Source organism: Nansenia antarctica, assembly GCF_963989245.1.
Source record: "Nansenia antarctica genome assembly, chromosome: 3".
Taxonomy (NCBI): Eukaryota; Metazoa; Chordata; class Actinopteri; order Argentiniformes; family Microstomatidae; genus Nansenia; species Nansenia antarctica.
The window spans coordinates 78,384,434-78,394,842 of NC_137688.1; positions in this window are offsets into that span (position 1 = coordinate 78,384,434).

The window sequence follows — 10,409 nt, forward strand, 5'->3', positions numbered from 1 at the left end:
GGTTTATTAAACAGAAGGAACTGCATACGGAATGAACATCTTCTGGCATCTGAGATCAGCATTAGACAATGACACAATGGGTTAGGGTTAGGGTTAGGATGGTTTAAATAATCGCAATAATCAACACATCAGCCAGCCCTGGCGCCTCAGCGCACGCAAGACACCCAAGGTCGGTGCCCCTGGAGTCAGATAAGGTCTGCTGAATGCCAGCCAGTCTGCCAGATGCAGAGGCCATCTTCTCTAAACATGATAGACAGTAGCAGAACCGAGTGATATAGTACTGACACACAGATTATATTGTCAGAAATATAAAAACCAAACATAAATAAAACAAAAAAAGATTTATCAATCCCCCCAGATTCTAAACACGTTACAGAATCTGATCGAATGGTATAGAAAATAATAAAACAGATTATGATCCAGAGCATGCATTATTGTTTTCTGGTGGAATCTAACATTCAAACAAGTATTTCTGGCAAGCATATGGAAATCAACAACATAAATCACGCGGGAGGAAGTCGCCCCTCGGCCCCTCCTGAGGAACCCACAGGAGGGACTTCCTCCCGCGTGATTTATGTTGTTGATTTCCTTATATGCTTGCCAATTAAAATGTTCTGAAGTGAAGCAGTCACAAAGCTGTCACCCGAATTCCTCTCAAAGTTTGAGAAGAGAAGCAGAACACATTCATGACCATGATGACTCTTTGTGGCCTGAAATTAACTCTCATTCTTGTTTTTTTATTATCTTAGGACTGTGTTTGTTTGTTAGCACCTAGGGTTTGCATTTACATTTCGTTGTACCTGTTACAATGACAATAAAGATCATTCATTCATTCATTAGACAGAAAAATGATGCACTCACTGCAATTTAAGGAGCTTTGGATAAAGTGTCAGCTAAATGGTGTATATATATATACATACATATATTAAATGTGCCAGACCGCCAACAAATAAGGCTGACATGTAATGTAAGTTCTAAAAGAACAATCTTAAAAAATAATATCAAATACTCAAAAACAACCGCATAAACAATTCAACCTAGTCACACAGTATTAAACCCACACAGACCATGAATTAATTGTAAAACATGTAAGTATCATATCAGACTTTTGCCGTAAGTATTGGGGTTGGGGTTGTCGCTGGGGTTGTCGCTGGGGCCCCAGGGTGCACTGTGGTGGCTGCAGGGGCTCTCTCTTTGAGGGGACATAGTTTCCTGTTAGGAACAAAGTTATAGTGTCATTATCATGACTTAGTTTGATGTCTCTCCATTGTTCTAAAGCTGTACACAACTTAATCCTCAATTAATAAGCCGGTCCTTATTATTAATAAGTAAATACTATGGTGTTAGGACATTGACTTACAGTGTCTCAGCTGACTCCTTCTTTATAAAGTCACACACTTCGCTTGGCTGCTCCAACTGCTGCCTGAGGGTGAGGATTTCACCGGTCCAAGCCTCTCTCTCATTGTCCAATTCAGCTGAGAGAGAGAGAGAGAGAGAGAGAGAGAGAGAGAGAGAGAGAGAGAGACAGAGAGAGAGAGAGAGAGAGAGAGAGAGAGAGAGAGAGAATGAGGGAAGGAGAATCAAAAGAGTGAGCAAAAAAAGACAGAGATGGGTGAGCTATGCATGGTGAATATCAGTTGGTTTAAGTGGTTTATTGGCCTCATTTATTGTCCTCATTAATCTCCACTGATATGAAAGCAAATGAGAGGTAACAGCAGAGTGTGATTTGTGTAAAAAAACAGAGAAGGGGGGACTTTTGTTTTAATAATTTATTTATAAATAACTTTGTAACTGTCTTGCTTAAGACAGGAGCGTGTCTAGGATTTGCGCGCACACTAGGGTCTGTTCTGGAAATGACTGTATCCATATCAGAAGTGGGGATATACGGTGTCCCCATCGGAGATAAAAGAAGATTTGTAACAGGAAAGTAGCTGGTGTTAGCTTCCAGCATTCCTGCCCTTGTAGCATCAGTGCAGATGAGGGGAAGGAGACAGCAAAAGGAAGGCACTTTAGCCTAATGAGATCCACCCAGGGAGACACTCTAGTTTCACCAACGTGCAGTACCGCCACATTTCACCACATGGTGGCACTAGTGCTAAACCTCTTATAAACGGTTTTTTAAGCAAATGAATATGACTTGCATACTGTACCTTCAGTGTCATTCTGCTGCTCTTGTATGTCCGCCAACTCATCATCCTGTTTCTTCTACGTACCGCAGTGAGAGAGAGAGAGAGAGAGAGAGAGAGAGAGAGAGAGAGAGAGAGAGAGAGAGAGAGAGAGAGAGAGAGAGAGAGAGAGAGAGAGAGAGAGAGGGGTCTGTTAAGGACTATGTAAGGATTTCCTTGTTACATACTTAAAAACACTCCTCAAACCTTCACTGCATCAAACTATACACCATCCTCTACTGTAAAAGGCCAAAGAGACATATCACATTCTACATTACTGTGGAACTTCAAGGAGTGTCAATTCTCTCAAACACCTTTATTTTTTTCTCACCTCATCAGAAAGTATACAACTGAGTAATTCCTACATGGAAACAAAGCAGGTGGCATAGAGTGAGAGAGGAAGAGAGAAAGAGAAAGAGAGACAGAGAGAGAGAGATTGTGCTCTGTATCCACTGGGTGTCCGAAAATCCCTCATTACGCCCTTACCCTACCCATATGAATACCCTCAGTCTACTTAGTACATGTTTTTAGTCCCCGATCGTATGTTTTCTTTTTCTCTATGGAGTTGACTGTCATTGTGAAAGTTGTCATGTTGGAGGTAATGCCGTGGCTTTCTGACCATCTCTTCATAGCAGGCTCCAGCCGCCGCCGTCTTCCTCTCCACGTCGAGGGTCAGCGTGTTCAGCTCCAGAACAGCCTCCTCAACACTCCTCTTCTGCTGCTCCCGCAGCTGCTGCAGTCGCTGCGCCAGCAACGTGTTGTCCTTCAGCGTGACGCTGTGGTCCAGCATCGTCTGCTCCGCCAGCTCGGCCTTCTGGGATAGCGTCTGTGACAACAGAAGTTGGCCGAAGACAATCAGGGTCAGTGCCATGGACACCAGCACAGACACAATCACTGTCACCCACTGTAACTTCATGGCTGGCTGTGTATGTGTGTGTGTGTGTGTGTGGAGGGTGGTGGGTGTCATTTGCCTTGCCTGGAAGGTTATGATAGCTGTAGAACCAGTTTGACTGTTCAGACAGGTGAGGTTGGTCCTATCATGTGACTAACACCATGACAACGCCAACACCATGACAATGCTTGTGTGTTGTGTCAAAGAGAGAATCTGACCTCTAAATTGAAGTCACTGGCACTCAGTCCTAGGCACCAGGCCCAAAACCTAGGTGTCAACATAGATTCCAATTTAACTTCCGATGCCCATATCAGGAATGTGACTAAATCTGCCCGTTATCACTTAATATATATTGCCAGAGTGCGTCCGTTTCTCTCCCAGGCCGATGCTGAGAGACTAGTGCACGCTGTCATCACTAGGCAGGCGGGACTATTGTAATACTTTCCTTTGTGGTCTACTGAAAAAGCCATAGATCAACTCCAGTTTATACAAAATCCAGCTGCTTAGGTTTTAACCAGGACCAGAAGGAGAGCACACATTACACCTGTTTTAAGATCGCTGCACTGGCCGCCTGTTAGTTGTAGAATTGATTTTAAGATTCTTTTATTGGTTTACAAAGCACTAAATGGTCTCCTGACTACATGTCTGACATGGTTTTAAGATATGTACCCACTAGATCCCTCAGGTCCTCTAGTAGCCTACTGGTCTCTTGGTTGTACCAGTGGTCCGATCTAAGACCCATGGCAAGGTTGCTTTTAGCCACTATGGCCCCAGACTGAGGGTGGCAGGGAGTCAGATATTTTAAAAGAAAGCTTAAAACACACCCTTTTAGCCTGGCTTTTATCTAGTGTTTATCTCAACTTGCACTTTTACTCCTATTTCTTATCTTCTATTTCTTGTTTTAAACTTGCATTTGATCTATTTCTTATCTCATTCCTCTTGTTTTATTGTGTTGTATTTTGATTTACTATTGTTTTTATGTTCAGCACTTGGAGTTGCATTCAATGTATGACTTGTGCTATATAAATAAAGTTTGATTGAAAGGCTGATCCAATAGTATTTCCTCCTACTGTACAAACATGGAATTTATGTACATTAAAATATGTGTTTATTCAGTATGTACTCAGATTTGCAGTACAGGCCGAAAGTTTGGACACACCTTCTCATTCAATGCGTTTCCTTTATTTTCATGACTATTTGGTACATTGTAGATTCTCACTGAAGGCATCAAAACTATGAATGAACACATAGGAATTATGTATTTAACAATAAAGTGTGAAATAACTCTGAAAAATATGTCTTTATATTTTAGATTCCTCAAAGTAGCCACCCTTTGCTTTTTTGTTGTTAATAAATTATATAATAATAATATTTAATATAATATGTGTTCATAATAATATGTTATTATATATATATATTTAATATTATTATTATATATTTTATTAACAACAACAAAAATATATTTTATTAACAACAAAAAAGCAAAGGGTGGCTACTTTGAGGAATCTAAAATATAAGACATATTTAGAGTTATTTCACACTTTTTTGTTAAGTACATCATTCCACATGTGTTCATTCATAGTTTTGATGCCTTCAGTGAGAATCTACAATGTAAATAGTCATAAAAATAAAGGAAACACATTGAATGAGAAGGTGTGTCCAAACTTTTGGCCTGTACTGTATGTTATTTGCAGATTGATACTTAGATTATTTATTATTACATTATTTTGATTTAACAGTGTCTCTTTTGTTAGGTCATCAGACAAAATCTTGATCTCCTTGAGTGACATTGGTATAGTTCATTGATCATGAGTTAGTAGACCTACAGTATGCACTGACGGTGGCATGTTAAGATTATGGTGATTACACAATGTTATTGTTAGATGGACATGTATTGGCAACATTTAAAGGACCATGCGATTGTTAATATAATTGTCCTTGAAAAAGTTTAGTAAGATCCTAGTACCACAAATCCCGCCCCCAGATGCCCCTGTTCAAAAGCAAGGACTATGTGATCATCTAACTGTGTAGTTATGTGTTTTTAGCATGTTGATGTTCTATCAGTTCTATGTTGTGATGTGCTAAACATGCAGTTAGACGCGATGGTAGCAAACACGTCTGTTTTGATTTGAACATTCAAATAAGCATATCTTCTTCAACTTTTTTCAATTTCAATGCTGTATGACACATCATTTGAAATCTTACAATCTGCACTTTCATAAACTGTAAAAAAAAAAAAAAAAAAAAAATCTACTGTATGAGCCTGCTAGTAAGAATGTTGGAAGAAGTGGCAAGAATGTGGGAAGAGCTGTGAGATTCTAAATCTCTGTCCCATCTCTAGCACCTGTCTAACCTGCAGAACCAGTCTACCTTTTTGCTGTGTTACTGTGTTCCCCGTTCATTAACTCTGTGTTCTATGTTCTCATATTATCTGTTGCTTGTTGTTTCTGTGTTTTCTGTTTTTCCCATATTGTCAGCGTCTTTGGATTTTTTTTTAGGATTAGGGTTAGGTGCTAGGGTGACTTGGTACATGCTGGCATATCTAACCCTAACTCTAACCCTAACCCTAACCCTACCCCTAACTCTAACCCTAACCCTAACCCTAGCACACTAGCACCTAACCCTAACCCTAGTTTTCCCACATGTACTGTATTCCCACATGTACCGTATTCCCACATGTACCGTATTCCCACATGTACCGTATTCCCACATGTACCGTAACATATAGATAGATTTTAAATGTGAGGACTAGAGGAAAGGCTTTTGGGACGCACCCATAGTGACATCCTCACGTGGTTGTGGGTGGTCGTTGTAGATATGCATAGACCAGAGGTGTTGTTAGGATGTTGAAACAGTTGGGGGCTTAGCCCAACCCATGTTTTTTCGACAGGGGAGTGGGGGGGGGGTGTAACAGAGTTTTTGGTTGAGGGCTGCGCTAAATCGATGGCGATGCGCTAGGTGGCGATCTTTTTTTACATTTTCTTTTTTCCAGGATCTGGAGATCCGGGGCTAGTCATAAAACATTGAACTAACCCTAACCCTAACCCTAACCCTATAGGGCTAACAATGTCACTGGCATAGATTCCTGCGTATGGGTGGCCAGTATTTCATGTGACTACCTGCTTGATGTTTTCAAATGTACACCTAATGAAATAAGAAATGTATCACTAAAAAGGTGTTGTGAGTGGAGGCTGGTGGAGGTAGAAATCGGAGGACGGGATCATTGCAATGCAGGGAATGGAATGAGGAATGGTATCAAAGTTTGATATCATTCCTTATTCCATTCCACGCATTACAATGATCCTGTCTTCTGTTTTGTACCTCCACCAGCCTCCCCTGGACCCTACATACAGTATTATAACCACAATTATACAACGGATAGATCTGGTCCATTGTCTCTGTTGGTCAGTTTCCAGCCATGCCAATATCCATGATATACGCACAGCTAAATGGATTGTTGACACATATTTTAATATTAGGATATTACCGTTATCGAAGTTACATGATTACCGTTGCTTAGAAACCAATAAACAACTGTTCAGCGAGAGAATAGACTTACAATAAGTCGTGCCTAACCACCCCGCTAGCTGTGAGCAATATCCACGTGATATACCACGGTTTCTCGTTCCATAACGCTTAATTGTAAGTCAGACCACTTAAGAGCAAGCCAGGCGCCAGCACTCAAACTCACCACCCCAGAGGCACAAGCAGGTGACCACTCCTAAAAACCAACTGTCCATCACATCACAATGGCCCTCCATGTACCACCTGTACCTATTGAATGACTTATAATAGCACAGAGATAATGTGAGGCCTGCAATCATTATACATTGATAAGGACACACCTTGGTCTTTCTCTTCTGGGTGTTGACCCCAAAGTAACAATTAATGTCAACAATCTAATTGTTATCATCACAAAGGCTCTTGAAAATACCTTGCATATGATACCGATTATATTATAGGTGTGTTGTCCTGCCAGACAAACAAAGGTAGAGTAATTTGCTTCATAACAGGCACAAATTCACTAAGGTCCAATGATACACTATATATGTAATCATAGATATTTTGCAAAACATTGGAAGAATTCCAGGGTTTTGTTGTGGGGTAGCACTACGCAGCATCCATGTTTCACATACAGTATGGCGTTGTAATAAATACAGTATTTTCCTAAGATTCACTGACTAAAAGGTAATTGCCAGCTGTGGTACCTGTGAGAGGTTTTCCCACCCCAGCCCTATCAGTGATGTCGTCATGAGGATGATGACAACATCTTTTATGCAAGCTTTGCACGTGAGGGTGGGTGTTTGCCCTAGACAGGCGATGACAGCTATACTATGCACTGATTGGCTCTTGGGTCGAACCAGGTACAATTTAAGCCTTGGCCACCTACGTTACATTACATTTACTTATACACAATACATTTTACCTACACCTGGACTCACATCACACAAGCGGTTCTGTCCAGCTCAGGTAAGACAATGCTATTACCTCTACCCGAACGCTACAGCTGTAGCCCCCATAAGGATTTGAGAATAGCCTGTCTTGACAATATTCAATGCCACAAAATGATCACTTGCTTTTGGCAATGAAATTAATTCCTTGTCAGAATTCTATTTTGATTGAATGCATATTAGTATCTCTTCATCATGTCCTTTTTAATTAGACAGCGGCAAATGTCAATCAGTGTGGAATCATATTGCTGTCCTCATTAATGCTGAGTAAACTGCAATATCTATAAAAAAACGTAAGGTTTTATTTTGAACTGTTACTAAACTGAAAACTGAAACTAACCCTAACTGTTAACTATATTTGTTTTAATGTATTCCCTGAATGATCATATCTTTTTTGTCATGTCCTTTTTTAATAGACACTGGTTAGTGTAGAATCACATTGCTATCCTCTGACTGTTTCATGTGTTCCTTCATGTGGATCTAATTCTCTGAATGACCTCTCATGACCACACGTGTTTGATACCATTCCATGCATTACAATGAGCCTTTCCTTCGATTTCTACCTCCACCAGCCTCCCCTGCTTCTCATACTGTCTTCTCTGATTTCAGCTATGGGGATGTCACTGCCTTCCTTAGCCGTTCTGCTGCTCTGTGGTAAGTCTTCAAAGTCATCTGTCTCCTCTAAAGAATACTCTAACCACACTCCCCTGATCACACTGGACAGTAGAACTAACTTGAGCTGAGCTGGACCGAGCTGACCTCTACTGTGCCGTGCTGACCTGGTTACACATCCACCAGGGGAGGCTGGTGGTAGAAATCGGATCGGAGGACGGATGTGTAATACCATTCCGTTCCATGCATTACAATGAGCCCATCCTCCGATTTCTACCTCCACCAGCCTCCCCTGGTGGATGTGTAACCAAGCCAGCACAGAACGGCACCAAAGGATGCTGAGGCCACTGCTAGACTTCAGTATGACTTCTGTATGTCTGCAAATGCCATCCTAAAACCTTTGGAAAGGTACTGTAGGTCACATCCATAGACATCTATCGCTAAGTTGTTATCTAAGCAACAGTACACAAGTAATGAGTAATGCTACATTGGGGGAAATAAATATTCAATGCATCAACAATTGCTTAATTCAGTATTTCCCTTGCAGCTATTCACATGAAATGTAGACCAGACATTGGTATTAACTCTGGTATACAACTACACAGCTAATTGTAACATTCCAATCCATAAAAAAGCTATATGCAATAATGGAATGACACTGCAAAAAAGTATTGAACACAGTAAGAAAAAGCACTCCACGCCTGTACTGATTAGAATCAGATGGGTTAGTGCATGTTGGTGGGTAAGTACATCCACTCTTTGAATGCAAGTAAACAAATAATTTGTCACCAAGCTTTCCTGCAAGAAACCTCTTTTGATGGGTAGAGGCAAAGAGCTCTTCCAAGACCTTCGCAACAAGATTGTTGACCAGCATAGTAATGGTACTGGCTACCGACAGATTGCTCAACTCCTAAATGTTCCTATAAGCATCATTGGGAACATTATCTGCAAGTGGAACGAACATCACTCGACCATCAACCAGCCACACACAGGAGCTCCTCTCAAGATTTCTGACCGGGCAGTCAGAAAGTTAGTCAGAAGAGAAGGCCAAGTGCCAAGGACCCATCTAGAAAGACCTGGAAGCAGTGGGTACAGTTGTCACAAAGAAAACAACAAGCAATGCACTCTACTGCCATGGCCTCCATTTACCTAGGAAGACTCCATTACTGAAGAAAAGGCATGTTGAAGCTTGTTTGAAGTTTCCTACAGAACATTTGGAGAAGCCTGTAGATTACTGGGAGAACGTAGTTTGGCCAGATGAGACAAAAACGAACTTTTTCGCCAACAATACGACGCACCATGTTTGGAGGAGAAATGGCTATGATCCTAAAAAATACCTACAGTGAAGTTCGGAGGTGGAGGCATCGTGGTATGGGGTTGTTTCTCTTCACGTGGTACTGGTGGGATCCAACTTATCAAAGGGAAGATGAATGGAGCCATTTACCGGGAAATTCTTGAGACGCATCTGTTGCCTTCTACCAGGATGATGCGGATGACATGTGGGGTGGATCTTCCAGCAGAACAACGAGCCAAAACAAAGGAGACTCTCAATTGGTCAAGAGGAAAAAAATCAAGGTGTTGGACTGGCCTAGTCAATCGCCAGACTTAAATCCAATAGACAATTGTGGAAGGAACTGAAGATCAAGATTCACCAGCGGGCCTCCCAAAATCTTCAAGATTTAAAGACTGTCTGTGTTGAAGAATGGGCCAGAATCCCACCTGATCGCTGTGAGATTAGTTATTTCATACAGGAAGCGTCTTGAAGCTGTCATTGGAAACAAAGGCTTCTCCACCAAGTATTAAATACATTTCAGTTAGCGTGTTCAATACCTATTTCCTGTGTCATTCCCCTTTATTGCACATAACGTTTTTATGGATTGGAGTGTTACAATTTCTGTCGCTGTGTAGTTTTATAGAGTTAATACTAATGTCTGGTCTAAATGTCATGTGAATAATGGAAATATGTTGAATTGAAAAACTCTTGATGTGTTGAATACTTATTTCCCCCACCTTATCTGTGGGTGTTTCATTGTATGGCCCATGACTGCCAAAAGAGCTGAGGAATAATTATGGAAAGACTAGGTGACAATACCTGATATTCATCTTCAGTACAAACTGTGTTAACAGATTGTGTCCTATTCGGTTGTTAAGTCGTGACGTGTTTCCGGGTCCAACGTTGGCTGAGGCGCTCTCTTCGAAATGCCGCAGTAATAATAATAATAAATTATATTTGTATAGCGCTTTTCCGAGGCTCAAAGACGCTGACAATATGGGAAAAACGGGAAAGTG